Source organism: Paramormyrops kingsleyae, chromosome 12 (assembly GCF_048594095.1).
Source record: "Paramormyrops kingsleyae isolate MSU_618 chromosome 12, PKINGS_0.4, whole genome shotgun sequence".
Lineage (NCBI taxonomy): Eukaryota > Metazoa > Chordata > Actinopteri > Osteoglossiformes > Mormyridae > Paramormyrops > Paramormyrops kingsleyae.
In genome coordinates, this window is record NC_132808.1 from 18,489,423 (window position 1) to 18,505,150 (window position 15,728).

The 15,728-nt window shown below is 44.2% G+C and overlaps 1 protein-coding gene and 1 long non-coding RNA gene across 12 annotated transcripts in view; one reads left to right on the plus strand and one right to left on the minus strand.

Moving 5' to 3' along the window:
- The window catches only part of LOC111842607 (adhesion G protein-coupled receptor L3-like), a 179,562-nt gene that overhangs the window by 152,858 nt on the left and 10,976 nt on the right, over positions 1 to 15,728 (minus strand). For 2 of the 8 annotated variants that reach the window (XM_023809361.2, XM_023809360.2), the window contains exon 1: positions 6,306 to 6,443. The exons of the other annotated variants lie outside the window; for them this stretch is intronic. The gene's annotated coding sequence lies outside the window, so the exon portion shown is untranslated. Of the gene's footprint in view, positions 1 to 6,305; positions 6,444 to 15,728 lie in introns of those variants that run through there. 8 annotated transcript variants of the gene reach the window in all.
- Positions 5,766 to 12,653, plus strand: LOC111842608 (uncharacterized). Of its 4 annotated transcripts, none has more exons than XR_002837951.2 (4): positions 5,766 to 5,967; positions 7,720 to 7,867; positions 9,534 to 9,646; positions 10,421 to 12,653. It is a non-coding gene; the product is annotated as an uncharacterized lncRNA (long non-coding RNA). The 4 variants fall into 4 exon arrangements; XR_002837948.2 differs by having other exon boundaries at positions 7,720 to 7,862; XR_002837952.2 differs by having other exon boundaries at positions 7,738 to 7,862.

A 15,728-nucleotide genomic window follows, 5' to 3' on the forward strand; every position in this document is an offset into this window, starting at 1 on the left:
ACTGATATCTAGAGCGGAAAGCACATGTCACAGGAGAACCCATTCCTAGCTGCCTGATTGGCCAGCCATAAGTCACATGATGCATTTGTGAACTGGGGCTCATCTATAACTCTGTATCACACATTCTGTATTCGCCTACACACAGGTGCAGCTGAAGCTTTTAGCGGATCCTGAACTCATCCCATCTACCTCTATTATCTGGTTACTCTTGGGCACAGAGCTGCAGTGTCCGCGCATGGGTGGTTCATCCGGCATCTGACTGGAATCCAACTGCACATGCTAATCCTTTCAACTGAGTGAACTTTTCTGTTTGTTTACTGTATGCAAAATAAAACTAATCACTTCACTCTCTGTCCTTTTAATTACAGGCTTCGTTTATTAATTTTCCCTCAGACAGGTTCACGCCACAAGCACCACTTCTAAGGTGTTCCCTGCACTGTATCCTGTGTTTCCTCAGAAAAGCTCCAGGTTCACTGCAGTACCACACTGGAAATGCATTTGGAAGATGGACGGATGGATAAACCAATACCAAGCCACAAATTTAACCCAGTCTGAAAGTTCCTGGTCTGGTATCACCATCCTTTAATACACAGTTTGATTTACACACTACAGGTCACACAGCAGTGAAAGAGAGGGACTCTATCCATCACTATAGGTGGACATTTGAAGTTCAGAAAGTAAATCCAGACCAAAATTTTGTTTCAACCAACCAGTTGAGTACTCCGTGACTGTGACTCTTTATCCTCAGCTGGTTGGTTGAAATAAAATCTTGGTCTGGTTTTTTACTTTCTGACCCTGACATGTCCAGCTCTGCTGCCATCTTTCAGACCCCTGATAGACCTGTAAGACATGCTGTGAAATCCCCCCCCCATCCACACACCACATCCACCCACAGGCCATTTCTTCATTAGAGAAGGGGCAAAGCAGAATTATGGAGGATACCCGATTTCCTGTTTATTTAATATAACTACCTTACAGTTTCACCATTCCATTCCCATTCCACTGTATTTTTCTGCTGCCTGCGTTCTCTAATCAATCAGGTGTTCGGTTATGCTTTGCTATGACAAACTCTCTGCAAACCTTGCTTTGTTCAGAATAAAGCTTTTCAAATCTGAACCAATTCCACGAGGACCAAATGATTTACGACCTTTTTTACAGACTCATCTGGATTAGAAGTACTGTCTGTCTCTATGTCAGTGTAAGGATATTTGTGCATGTGTGCTGCTGATGGAGGATGGTATGGTTTATCAAGCCAAGAAGACTGTTTTTCTTCTATTGCTTGACAAGAAGTATTTAGCAATAGAATTTACTAATATATCAGATTTCTGCAATGGACTGGCATCTCATCCAAGATGTAGTTCAGTCTTGTGCCCAGGCTGCCTAAAATAGGCTCAAGCCCACCTCCAATCTTGACCAGGATAAGCAGTGGATGGATGGATGGATGGATGAATAATTCTCGATTCTGAAATTTTGCACATTGTCTTAAAACACAAATTCAAATTAAATTATGCCATCATGACAATTGCCCTGCCCTACGAGTATAGCTAATAAAGATAGCACTGTGACAATATGCAATGCAAAGAGACACAGCAAACTCATCTTTCACTTTACGGAGGCAGCCGTAAATCAATCAGGTGTTCGGTTATGCTTTGCTATGACAAACTCTCTGCAAACCTTGCTTTGTTCAGAATAAAGCTTTTCAAATCTTGTGCCCAGGCTGCCTAAAATAGGCTCAAGCCCACCTCCAATCTTGACCAGGATAAGCAGTGGATGGATGGATGGATGGATGAATAATTCTCGATTCTGAAATTTTGCACATTGTCTTAAAACACAAATTCAAATTAAATTATGCCATCATGACAATTGCCCTGCCCTACGAGTATAGCTAATAAAGATAGCACTGTGACAATATGCAATGCAAAGAGACACAGCAAACTCATCTTTCACTTTACAGAGGCAGCCAGAATCTCAGCGCAGGTCCCACTGACTGTCCCAACTGTCAAATTTGTGGTCTAGAGGTTTCAGCCTACCTCTCCACGGGGTTCCATTCTCACACGGGCTGCCAGGCTGTTCCACTGGAAGTGCCCGCGTTGACAACAGCACTAGCGTGCTGGACTTCCCACACCACCTCCAACGGCTAATCCCATCCCATGTAAGCCGCAATATCCCCCTCCCCAACCACCAGCAGCAAACACCGAAAATGCAAGAAAAAGAAAGAGCCGGGAAAGCGAAAGCACTCTTGCGAGAGAAACAGAAAACTACCAAAGCTTAAAAGAAATCAATAAATAACGGAGTGATTCATTTAATATTCCTGTGGTGGTCCCTGGCCAGTATTTACAGGCATTCACTCTTCCAATGTTGCTGCATTTTTTTCCCATTCAAAAGCTTCTCCTTTTTAAATCACTGCAGATAACTCTGGGCAGTATCAGCGGAAATGCACCCGGACATGCGAGGTGCATATTTGTGTATCAATGTGTACTGGCTTCCCCTTTCCTGCAGAGAAATTTTTGAAAATGGGTTTTTAAAAAAAAACCAGAAACAGGTTTTGCTGCATGCCAAGAACGCTTGCCATTTGAGTTTTTAACAAGCTCTTTGATTCTTAATGAAACGTGGCCAGCACATGCAGACCCAACAGGCATTTATTCTCCCCCGCAGTCTGCCCTTCAGAGCAACAACTGGGGGGGGGGGGGGGGAGGGTCCGCATTACCAGTTTCGGAGACGCACAGTGGAGTGTTTATCGATGATCTGGAGAGTGACGATGGGGCCAATGAGAGATGGAGAGCTCTGAGGAAGACTTGGTTCCCAGGGGTCACATCAAGTCCAGGCAAGCTGATAACAATAGACTGAAATAGCTGGAGACCCCTGGGAGGGGATTATATATTTAAATCCATCCGTGCTCGTGTCTGCATTCCAATGAAGTAGTCTCACCTCCCAGCACCCCAAATCTCTCAACTCTCTATGCAAGAGCCAGCATCAGTGTGGCTGCACCATAACTAGACCTATTAGCGACCGTGGGGGCCCACGGCTACACTGAAGCTGATGGCTGGTCCTCTGAAGTCATAGAGTAATAACACATAAGGGGAGGGTAGTAGTACAACTCACAGGAGGCAAAGATGTGGAGGCAGCGGGTGGGGGGAGGGGGGGGGTGACACGTGGCTGCAGTGAAGGATCACTGTCTATCCTTTGCTTACTGGAAGGGAGCCAATATCAGAAAAGACAGGACTAGAAGTGACAGACTCAGCATCGCCATGTGTTCGTCAAAGCACACCACTGCGGCCCATACAATTTTCCTCTCTGCTGAGTCCTAAAAGGACCACTGAAGGCTGGTTATCTCCAAATAAGAACACCATTATAATAATGCCGCAATTTTTGTTTGGAATACATACACTTACTCGACGAGAGACGCGACACAGAAACATCGCATTAAAGTCAACGGAGGAGAAAATTGCAGAGTCGGTGATGGTGAGACCTGACCAAAAAGGGTCTCCTGGGGTCCGTGCTGTACAGCCAAACACCCTTTTAACACAGAAACAATGTATTTATTCTGTGACAGGACATTGTCCATAAACAGTTTACAATAAAAATGAAAAAGATAACACCATCGACGATCGTTTACATTTTGAAGCCACAAACCCCATTATGAGAGAGACAACGGGTGTCCAAAGACCATACGGCCATGAGGTGAATATCAGGAAGCGTGATTTAAAAAGGAAATGCCTTGATGGAACACGAAAATAAAAGTGAACAATTTTGAAAATGGAGAGCTTTTATGACACCATAAACGGTTTGTCCGAAAAAATGGATTCTGCTCATCTCTGGCTTTCGAAAAATAAACTACAAAAAATCTGAAGCTTATCACCAGCAAAGAGAAAAAGAATAAAAGGTTCTGGGATTTTATTGTTTTTGTTCTTAATCCTTTCAGGAAAAAGGCTGATATTTTGCAAAGGCTTGATGAATCAGGTACCCCAGCTCCCCAGCCCATGAAGAGGGCTTTTGAAGAGCCGGGTCGAGCGAAGCAGACCGCAGCCTGTGTGCTTCTGATAAACCCGCTTAACCCTGCGGCCTTTAGCCCTTCCCAGGTGACAGGTGTGCTGTGAAACCCGATGTCCCAGAAGGGGAACAGGGTGACATTGTGCCCGAATCGGCTGTTCAAAAATAGGCAGGAAAGGAAAATGGAAAGGACAAAACAGGCATTCTTGAATCCCTGCAAAATGCAGGTAAATTGGCAGATCTGTGGAGGATGCAAACCTCTCCAACCATCAGCTGTTCTTTGGAACAGGAATAAAATGAGCAAAGTAAAGTTTTAAAGTGAGGGACAGTAACAGTACTGTGGGAAGATACCACCTTTCATCTAGTACAAGTACTCTAATCAGGAACACATGGCAGTTTTGGTCCAAACACATTTTGGACTTTTAGTTAGGTGCTCCATTAAAAGCAACCAGAATTATCTGAATGAAAGCAAATAAGAATTCACACCCCCACACAGGTAGCTGGCTCCATTATGTCACAGAATTAAAATAGCTACACAAACAGCCGCAAGCTTTAGTGATGTCTGACTTCCTGATTAAAGGTTCCTGTGTTACAGTGCATCCTTTAAATGCAAATCATTGGTGCATTAAAGGATCACACCAGGACTCCCCACGTCATTAAGATGCCCTCAGCTTTATTATGTTAAATTTGAGCGCTTGAGATTCCCAAATAAAGAAGGCACCTCAGATAAAAAATAAGGGTTTGGTTCAAATCAGCTCCATATTTATCAGGCAAAATAAGATGGCATTATCATTATGTTATTTTGTTTTGGTTTTATAAAAAGTTTCCTGGCAAACAAGGTGATCTGGTGAGAAACATTCAGATATTTTTACTCAGATTAACGTACAGCTGGGCAGCCTAATAATTATGCAGAAGACGCTGTACTGGGAATATGAATCAATCTCCAGCTGCACCGACGGCGAGGTGTAGTGATGAGAGGCATCTCACAGTGTGCAGGATGGTGCGGTAGCCTGCTGACACCCCCCACACAGGCCCTTCGGACACGCTGGCATGTTAACCTCAGGAGTTATTTCCAAACGTTGGACGATGAGAAGCAATGCATTACCTCCAAAAAAAACCAAAAAAACAAAGATGGGGCCTCCTGTTTAAGATTCCCTTTTTACTGTATTAGCGAAAGGATGGGGTGGGGGGGGGAGTCTTTGTGAATAACACCAGCCAACAGCTCAGTAAAAGGAGGATGCTGGAAATCACTGAATATCGCATTACACGTGATTTAGTGCCAGCGGGTTTACAGAAATCTGTCTCGCCTGGCATGCAGTCATGGGTGGGGTTTGTAATATTATTGAAGCTCTGACAGAGAGACTTAATAAAAACATAAGACATGGGTTGCAAAAAAATGCTGGTTAACCACGTGTGAAATTAGAAAGCAATTCTTTAACCAAAGCATAAATATCAATATGTAAAACAAAACTGCACTAACAGAAGCAGCACAAACAGAAGCGGCAAAATCATGATGGAATTATGAATGAATGAACAGATATAGTTTGGGGGAAGAATGCCAAGACAAATATCCTTCAGAATGTACTTCATCGACCTTCGTATAAATGCAAAGGATGGGAAATATGGTGACTACAACTACAACTCAATACGCAATACTGAGCAAACGCAAAATGAGGTATAATTGTGTTAAATTGGTCTATTTCAGAAAACCCAGTTGGGTCCATTGTATGGGGCATAAAGTGGCCGCTACCCATAATTACGCAGCGCTGGCTAAACCCTCCACGCAAACGTCCAGCGTGTTGCCCGGGCGGCTTATCTCGGCCGCAACAGAGCGATACGCATCTGACTCCGGGGAGAGCTGCCGGCCCGCGGCGTGTCAGCGGAGCCGGCGGCCGAGGCGATAAGAAGCCGCGGCTGCACGGTGACACCGTGTCCGTGTAAACGACTCGGTCTCGTCGCGGAAACAGGACAGATAAGGTAGCGTCCTCATCGGGAGCCCCACGGAGGTACACCGTGGGAATTTAAAAAACGACCGCTCGCTCGTTTGAACAAAACGCGCCGTCAACTAAACGCAAAACCCAGCCGGAGGGGGTTAAAAAAACAACGTTTTTTGTGATTTCCTCACAGCACTGTCAGTCATGATACCATTCATCACCATAATCTGCTCATTGAAAACAAATACTGCGATACATTTAAATAATTGTCTAATTTAAAATCTGATAGCAGCTGGTTTTGTCTATAGAAATATTAACAAAATGTATTTTAACACATGTTGATATCTCATTTAAATTACTGTAAATTGTACTAAACATCACCCAGTCGTCATTAGTGGTACTCGGGTATCCGTATACTGCTCTGGGCTTTATCAGTCCAATCCTAACAGGCCGTTTTGCAGGTTTCCCGCTTCTTTCTTCCTGCATGTCCCTACGAGTCCGCGCGGCGTCGGCGCGCCCGCCAAAACCAAACGGCCGGCCAACGCCAGCTTATCTGTACCCTCGTGACTCTTACAATTCATATGAAAAATAAGAAAACAATTTTAAAATTAATGAGATATGCGTCCATCCATCTTCTATCCAGCTATATGGTTATCCTGGTCTAGGGGGTGGCTGAAGCGTATCTCTGGCATAACAGGGCACAAGGCTATTATAAAACTTATTTACTTACTTGATTGATTGATTGATTGATTAAAACACCTCATGGTGCTACACTGAGGGTCAGCACTGTTACATCACAATACTGTATACTGTAGATCACTTGTGCTGAGTCAGGTTCCAGATTTTAACCAGGATTTTTGTAAATAAAGCTTTGGTAACTACAGTAAACAGAAGCCGTAAAAATAAACGGCCTTTCCAAAACCACAAATGCATAGTTTATAAGGCTCTGGCAGCAGAAAGCCCTAATGTCCAAAGAATGACCTAAATACATCAGCAGAATAAGTTATTTTAACTGTGTCAAGTAAACATATCAAATTTAAAAATAAACTTCGTCAGCATCACAAACAGGAATGTGTACTGATTTACTATTAAGCCATTCTTCAAAAAAATTCAACAGCTATAGAAAAAAGAAATTCTAAACTTGACACCGTCTAAACACAGAGGATCATCTAGATACAGACAAAAAGCATCATCCACACATCAGATGGCCTTTATGGCAAAATAACTTGTTCGCTGACATCCCCTTAATTCACCCTGAGGAATAAAAGCACAAAGGTACTTTTGTTAAGTTAAATAAAAAACCTTTTCTGGAGGAAGCTGCACATGTCAGCCTTAAAACACCGCCAGAGTGACTCAAGTCTGGCAGGGCTGCTAATCATAGCTTAAGTGCGTGCTTTCAAAACGAGCCGCGCACTCTGGTGAGACAAGGCCCGAACCTCCAAATAGGGGAGTAGTCATATTATTATCTAAATCTCCACCGAACCAATTAAGCAGTCCCGGCTGCCAGCACCGAACCCAGCTGCAACTGACACAAAATCCACCCTTAAATCTGGAAACGTAAATACGCTATTCAGTGGTGTTCTCATAACGCTACACCAAACAATTATTATTACAAAAATTACAATTAAAAAAACAACAACAGAAAGAAATGATCTCATCAGCAAAGCACCAAGCTCATTTCAATTTACTCTGCAGATAGACGGTGGCCCGTTTCTTTGAGCGACTGAACTGTGGGAACTGAATAATCATTTTAGCAGAAGCATAAACAGTACAGTAATGAATCTGTCTCTCCTAGCAACAGCTGTTTGTCCAGCACAGGCAAGGCCGGCTCCGTGCGGGGAAGACGAATGATTCAGCCGTGCTGGGACCGGCGGGAATTGACGTGTGCCGCACTTGAGAGACGGCGCCAACAGAACAGGGCATCATTAAAAGCAGTCCGTAAGGTTACAGTGTAACACTAGAGTCTGCATAGCAAACCTACCCCTCTCCTCGGCACGGTAATACTAAGGCTAGCGCTGACGCGCCGCCCGGGGGAAGGAGCGTGTGGGCTGTGGACGTGACGTGACCTTGAAACGCAGCTGGGGGGCGCCAGAGCCGTGACTACCCCCAGCCGCCCCTCGAAATGGAGAGATGCTCCTCCACATGCACAAAATAGTTTATAAGGGCTGGTTCTGACACACACTTTAGAGCATCGCTGTTAATTATCAATTCCAGAACCGCTTTCTTCATCACGCCCACGGCAACACTACAGGATAAGATGGCTGAGTAACCATTCGCCGTAGAGCGGTGTCATTGGCTTGTAGGTGAGGGTACTTCAGAGGCAGAGTATTGCCACCTCTCGTCACACTTTCCGGTGTCATCGGGGCAGAGGTCATACATGTGACTCAGCTGGGAAGACCATATCTATTCAATTTTAGATTGATGTCTTTAGCTGAGCCTCTCAGACGGATGGATCTAGAAGGCGGGCCAGGCGGCATGGTGTGCGTCCGGTCAGCAGCACGGTCGCGGTGACAGGCTGATTTAATATGCCGCTCCTCGTGCTGCCAGAGGGGTTGTGGTGAAAGATCAATTTAATAAGGCTAATAAGTCCAGCCTCGCTGACAATGACCGCACGTTCAGATTGCAGCACGGTCATAGTGGCAGGCTAATTTAATAAGCCGCTCTCCGACGTACGAACGACTGAATCCTCAAGTTGCAGTACGGTCATTGTGGTAGGCTGATTTAATAAGCTGTTCTTTAGCTGGGGAGTGACCGCACGCTCAAATCGCAGTACGGTCATAGTGACGGACTAATTTAATAGACTGTTCTTCATCTGACCGAGAAAAGGAGAGTACAGAAGTTATATGCTGTGATTTTGACCACTTGGGAAAGGGTGACCCAATGATTAGGCATCAGTAATTACATCATTGTATGGTGAAATAATCAGAGTGCTTATGTGCTGTGTTGTTTATAATTACATAGGACACAGTTTAAGAGCTTTAAGAAATCTTCTTCTGTTTAAATAAACGGGTAACACTTTTATTATAGGGCCATCTCCTTAACTACTAATAAACTGAATTATTATATTACTGAATGAAAAGATTCACTTACAATCAAATTTTGAAACGTATTACAAAGATATCTTACTCCTGTCTCACAAAGAATTTACTAAAGCACTTGTAAATGCTCAATTATAAGTAATTTCTGAGCCTGCTCAGAAAGTGATTTACAAGTTGTTCTGTAAATACCAGAAGATGATTGTAATACATTTCTAATTTTGTTTGAGAGTGATTTTTTATATTTATATTAACAAATGATTAGTAACGGGAGCAGACCTTAAAGTAAAGTGTTACCAATAAATGTTAAACATATTTTTTACGTTTTCCCCAGGAATACTGTCAAATCCATTGTAAAACTATCGAAAATAAGAATATCAAAGTGACAGAGCTATATAAACACTATATTACCTGCAGCCTAAAGGAAATAAATGCATTGATTTAATTTATGTCATTTTGGATTTCCAGAATATATACCAAACTCAGGGAGGTAAACCCTCTGTGGGCCAAACTCATTGATTAGTCATGTTTCTCATTACCAGAAATGTAAAATGGGCTTCGGTTTTGTCTACAGGCCCCAGACCAGATGCCCAGACCTTGCCTGTGGCAGATTTTCCCAACCCAGTTTCCTGTACAATTTCCTTTTCATCGTTCTGTCCCCTCTTCCATCCCTCATCCCAACCGGAGGTGAGCTTCATTCATAAGTTCTTTTAACTGTATCTTTTAATATAGAACTTGCAAATGATGTAGCGTTAAGAAGGCTTCGGGAAACACACACCGGCGTGACTCTCGGACTTCCCTCCACCTGCTCTCCTGCTGCCCTGGAGGCATTCATAAGCCGAAACCAGCAAGCTGTCCTCCTCGGGTTTGACTGACACAAGACGAATCTTGTCAATTCAGCGATCAGCATTCAGGAGACGCAGAGCCCAAATAATTAGTTAATGGAAACAGGTGTCCTGAAGCCATCCACTCCCACATCATCGTGAGCCGCTTCTTCCCAGATTGGCAAAATATCATAACGCAGGATGGATATTATGCTTTTGCTCAACAGCTTTCACGTTCAGGAAAATAAATCTTTCAACTGACACATTCGTACATCTCTTTGCACCATAAAGACTGAACATAAGGTATGAGATGAGTCCATAAAATAGTTTTTTTCCCCCCTCTATTCAGTTTTTTTTTTTCTTCATGTGAAACGAGTTCTAATTAATGCTATAAAATCTCATTTGACACTGTAACAAAGTCAGCCTTTTCTGTGCTTGGTATCTTGACAGCTACAGTGGAGTTCAGTAGGACTTTTTTGATCATGGTAGTCCAATGATGCTTCTGGGTAATGGGCTCCTGCACATTTGTAATTATTTTAAAATGCAAGTCTAGCCCCAGTAACCTTCACAAATGGGGAAAAAAAACATATGTATTTCAGACATAAATGCAGATGGTGTTGATGTATTTGGCCAACAGAACGTCAAGGCTGCAACCATGCTACAGCTCGAGCCACTGCGAGACGTCAGATTTACCAGCTTCTCTGAACCTGAAACACTGGCGCTAAGATCAGTCAGCTGAGCATGAAAGGACCTGTCTCCGTCTCCATTTCAAGACCATGAATCTTCTTATGTCTGGGCTGTTATCTGTCGCTTACTATTTGCCTGAGTGAGCTGCATTGTGTCTCCACTCTTCTCTTGTATAGTGAGCGGATCCTACTGGCAAAGTCTCTCAAACTACTCAGATTTTATACCCTCTAGACCACAAATATAAAGATGCACCCTGGAGTATGGAGAAGACCCCCTTCTCAATTCTTCACCTGGAATTTGAAGATTAGCCTGCCAGTCATTGTAACCGCTGTGGTTTACAGTTCGATGATCCACTGCACGTGCGACTTGGACGGACTGGGGGATACAACAGCACTGCAATCACTGAGCTACACCCAGCAGATCGTAAACCATCCGTTACCTCACCCTGATGCATGACTTCATTCAGCCGCATTGACACAATGCAAGACGGAGACCGCCAAAGACCAAGCGGCTGGCAGACACGAAGGTGGGGAGCGGCCGGTTGGCGGCTCATTATGGCCCCTGTGGTTTTCCGCAATCTCCCTGCCGGTGAAGCATTCTTGGGAAAGCTAGCGGAGGCTTCCAGAAAGCTGCCGACTTGCTTCAGTGGGGGAGTACCACAGTCAGCGGTTGGGTTCCTGTCCCTAAGTGGTCAATTACGGTTCAAGGGGAGACGGGCTGCTATTGTGCCAGCCTTGGCATCTTCAAAGACGCTGGTATGGCACTGATGGACCACATTGTCATGGTGCCAAAATGGTTAGACCAACAAGACAGACCTGGCTCTTCTCATCTGACCCTGGACAGAACCTGGAAACAGCATCAAAGGAAAGCACTATGCAGACACTGAAGAATAATACAAACCTCGCTCCCCTCCCCCCCCCCTTTGCCTCGACGCAGCCCTATTGATCAGGGAAATCGATTCTCTCAGAGAAAGAGGCACATAAGGAGATGCTGGGATCAAGCACACAGAGTAAATTGAATAACAGATTTTTTTTTTTTTAAGAACCACAAAAAAGTGCTCACGTATGACCTTATTTCCCGTTGAAAGAAATCTATTTCGGTGTCACAGAATAAACCAACAGTTGATTACAATCAAATACAAAAACTTTAAAATCCATTTGTCTAAAACTAATTAGCAAACATTACTTTAGCTAGCCAGCGTGAATATGTACAGTAAATTGCCCTCACCGCATGTTCTCAGTTTTCATTTAGCCAGATTCAAAATCAATTATTAAAGACCTTTCCACAAATTATGAAGTCATCGATATATTTTTTTCTGCAGGTTTTCCCACCATGGGCGTAAATTACAGGGGGGATGGGGGGGTTGTAGCCCCCCCAATAAATCAAAACCAGCTAATACAACCCCCCCAATAATCATGTTTCCCCCGTAAGGGGTGGAGACCTAAACCCCCGCAATGTTCCAGCCAAAGTTGCGCCCTTAACCCGCACAAACTCCTAAACAAATAAATGGAAGCAAATGCATTTCTACACATTATATCGGAGTCCCGCCTATTTCCACCTCACGTTCTAGCCCCGCGATGGCAGCTACACAGGTCCCGATACCTGAAAGAAACCCATTTTCCGCCTGGCTGCGCAGACGGAAGGCAGAGCGGCTTCATGAGGAGGTGTTCTGGTTGGTCCGCGTGAGCATTTCTTGCGGGAGTCAACGGCAGCGCGGCGATGCCGCCTCTCTGTGAGATCCCGGCTTTGTGAGCTTCACAATGGGCCCAGACCGCCGGTGCCGCCCGCCTCACGGCAGAAATGCCGCATTTCCACCACAGCCAGACCCACGTGCCACCGTCACCCCGCCACAGCGTGGGAGTCACACCTGCATGCCGTGCGAGCGGGAAAGGACCACGCCATTGCACAGTAGCCCTTCACAAAATGCCTGATAGCCGGATTCCACAATCCACACCACAAAAAAGCAGCAAGGACACTGTTGCTTTTTTCTTTTTTTTTCCCTGCAGTAAATAAAATCTCTCACGCACACAGATTAATGTGAAGCTGGTGGCTGTATGCTGCACAACACAGTCTGTGTGTAGCTGGGTTAGGTCCCAGGAGGGGACAGCCAATGCTCTGGGGATAGCTACTTAACTCAGATTGCTCTGGTAAAATATAAATAAAAAATAACACATTTGAACAAATGGCAATTTTTTGTGCTAATAACTTCCCCGCATCGCTGTCATGTGCTCTAAAATCTCATTTGATTATGATCTTGTTTAATTACTTGTTTCCTAATTGACTATGATATGTTTTGTACGAGAAATTATTTTCGGGGAACACATTAAATATCCGGCATTACGTCCGTTTTAGGTGAAGTTAAACGTTTGTCAGAACGTATTTGCCGAAACGGAAAGCAGCGACACCATTCCTGACGGCCAGTTAGCGGCCCAATCACACAATAGGCCTCGGCGGTTTAGGAAACACAAATACAAGCTGTCATTTACACTCATTTGTATGCACCTGCAGGTGCAGTCCTTCATTAGGGATGCGGGCCCAAACCTGGGATTCATTAGCATACGGGCCATAAATTAACTTTTTAGTGCCCTCGACTCGACCGGCCCACGTCTTTGTTTTAGCTCCTCCCCTTTTCCACATCCTGTGTTCGGGCAGGGCGGAAATGTGAGAAAACGCAGCCGGGCGAAAGCCAGCCCTCCATCAAGATGGTGTCAAGTGGTGAAAAGCCACAGCCAATACGTAACACTCACCCATAGGGGGCAGACGGCAAGACAAGCATCCTTAAGCTAGGCCGCGGGCAGGCAGACCCCCGCCATTCGCAATCGAGAGTCGCTCGTTATTGTCCATCTCCTGAGAGGCAAATGGCAGCCATTTTGAAATCCCTGCAGTTCTCTCTACTCTCACCCAACCTTCAAGCATTTAATACAAAGTCCAGGCTAAATAAAGTTCCCGAAAAGTTTCACCAGAGCCCTGAAAGTATGTTCTCTTGTCCTCTTCCACACAAGCAACTATTCTTACTTTGAAAGAAAAAGGAAATCATGCAAAACCCCGCATTCCCCGCAGAGTGAGAAAAATATCATGCAGCCGCCTTGGCTGTCCCTGTTCCTGCTCCTCCTGTGCGCAGAGAACCAGGATGCAGAGAGCAGGGAAAATGTTTCACAAATTAAAAGCCTGCGTCAGATATGTGGCTGCATAGCGATTTGCTGCCATCGTGCCACGCGGTTTATCCAGCATAGCCCTCTGATTAAACCCACCTGCCGCCCACACATAGCAACAACATAATGAAAAAAAAAACTTGTGAAAGCACTTCCTAAATGAAGAGGGGATCAGACTGATATAAGGCCTCAGATGATCAGTGGCAAAGAGTTGACTGCCATTCACACTGTACAGAATACCCTCCTTGCCAAGTCATTCTCAGGCAAATGGTAATCACAGGATGAATGAGGCCCAACTTCAAAACTATCGTTACATGTGTTCAACTCTTTAGCAATGCTGAGCATCACTTAAATGTTTTCAATCAGCTATGATGAATCACATTTCCCTTCTTCTGTCTGACGTTGCGGTATGAAGCAGAGACATCACCCTTTCGGCTTGTTTTAATCAATTTTGTATATTTACTAGAATGTCAAAGCAGAGTGGTTCTCTGTTATGGCCAACTCCTGCGTTTACAACAATATACTACAATACACTGGATATTTTCCTACATTATTCCAGTGCTATTTTTTTGTATTTTATTCCACTATGAAGACATTAAAAATGTGGCACACCTCAGTAAATGGCCCAAAACAGGAATTTAATGAAAATCACTAAAATTAGACATGGACATTTAAAAAAACAACATAAAATTGAGTGCTGCTTGCAGATGGCCTCAGAATGAAATCCCCACAGACAGTGAAATTCCGTTTGTCACAAGAACGCGTTCACGTTTTATCTACGGCTCCCCTTCACTGCGCCAGGTAATGTGAGTATGCGACGTCCTCCCTCATATCCCGCCACTTTGGTTTTACAGCGCAATTCAAAGGAATCAAAATCGGTCATTGTGTAAAATAGCGAAACATTTACCTGGGAATAAGGAGAGGGAAAAAAAACCAGTGATGAGTCCGTGTGCAAAACTGAAAACGTTAGTTTCCTGTCAAGAACAGAGGGATTGGGAACCTTTCAGGCTATGATTATACAGAATAAAAGGTCATAAAAGCCCATTATACCACTTATTGGGAAAAAAATGCCATCAACTTGTAATGCATCCCTCCAACACACCGCCTGCCTTCAAAGACTTTAGAGCAATACCTTTATAATAGATAGCAATTACAAGCTGCCAGCTCCTACAAACAGAAGCTTACAAAAAGACGGTACACTTCACTCTATCGGTATCAAAGTAATCCACGGAGAATGTTCAAAAAGCATCGATTTGTGCCCACAACAATATCACTAAGTGCGGATGACATCAGAGAAAAAAGTGCTTTTGTTTTATAACTTGGAGCTACAGCTGTCGTGCGTATATTTTTTTACTGTCTTCTGTGTTTGCAATCATGTTTGAATAAAGAATTACGTAATAAATAATAACAATAATAATAATAATAAACAACTCCAGGAAAGACGCTAAGCGTAATGGTTCGCAGAGGCAGCCGCGTGTAAGGCACATGGTGTTGGGTCTCACAGAACATACAGCGGCGGAGAGACTAGCAAGAGTCCACCAGCAGTGACCGGGGCAAATCGGAGCTCTGTCACGGCCGGCGGGAGACGGATCCACAGCTCGCAGACAAGCCTAGCTGTAACACTTCCAGACACTGGGCACATTTTCGCCGGTGGCCTGTTTACACGCTTTCTTTTCGCCCGTCGCTTTTCAATGCCGGTGACCGCTGACTCAAGGTGATCTGAATGCATAAGTACACCGCGCCTGAGCAGGTGTATAGGACACACCGCTGGATGTGCACGGTCCTCTCTCAGGAGTGACTTCAGAGGATGCCTGTGTAGAATTTCTGATCCAGTAAGGGACAAATGGAGTCACTCTCTGTGCATGATTGAGGAGTCAAAAGCAATGTAACTAGTGTGCTTATTTTACAGAATTATTCAAAATGACAAAATCAAAAGACAAAGCGACAAACATATATTTCGGATAACAGATCACGTAAAGATGATAATAAAATATAGGCAGGTCTTGCAGTGTATCTAATTAGGCCTACATCCATAAAGAGGAAAATAAAAAGAAACGTTCACATTGTAGACACTTCAGTCAAACGCACCCGTGGTTTTTGACATTT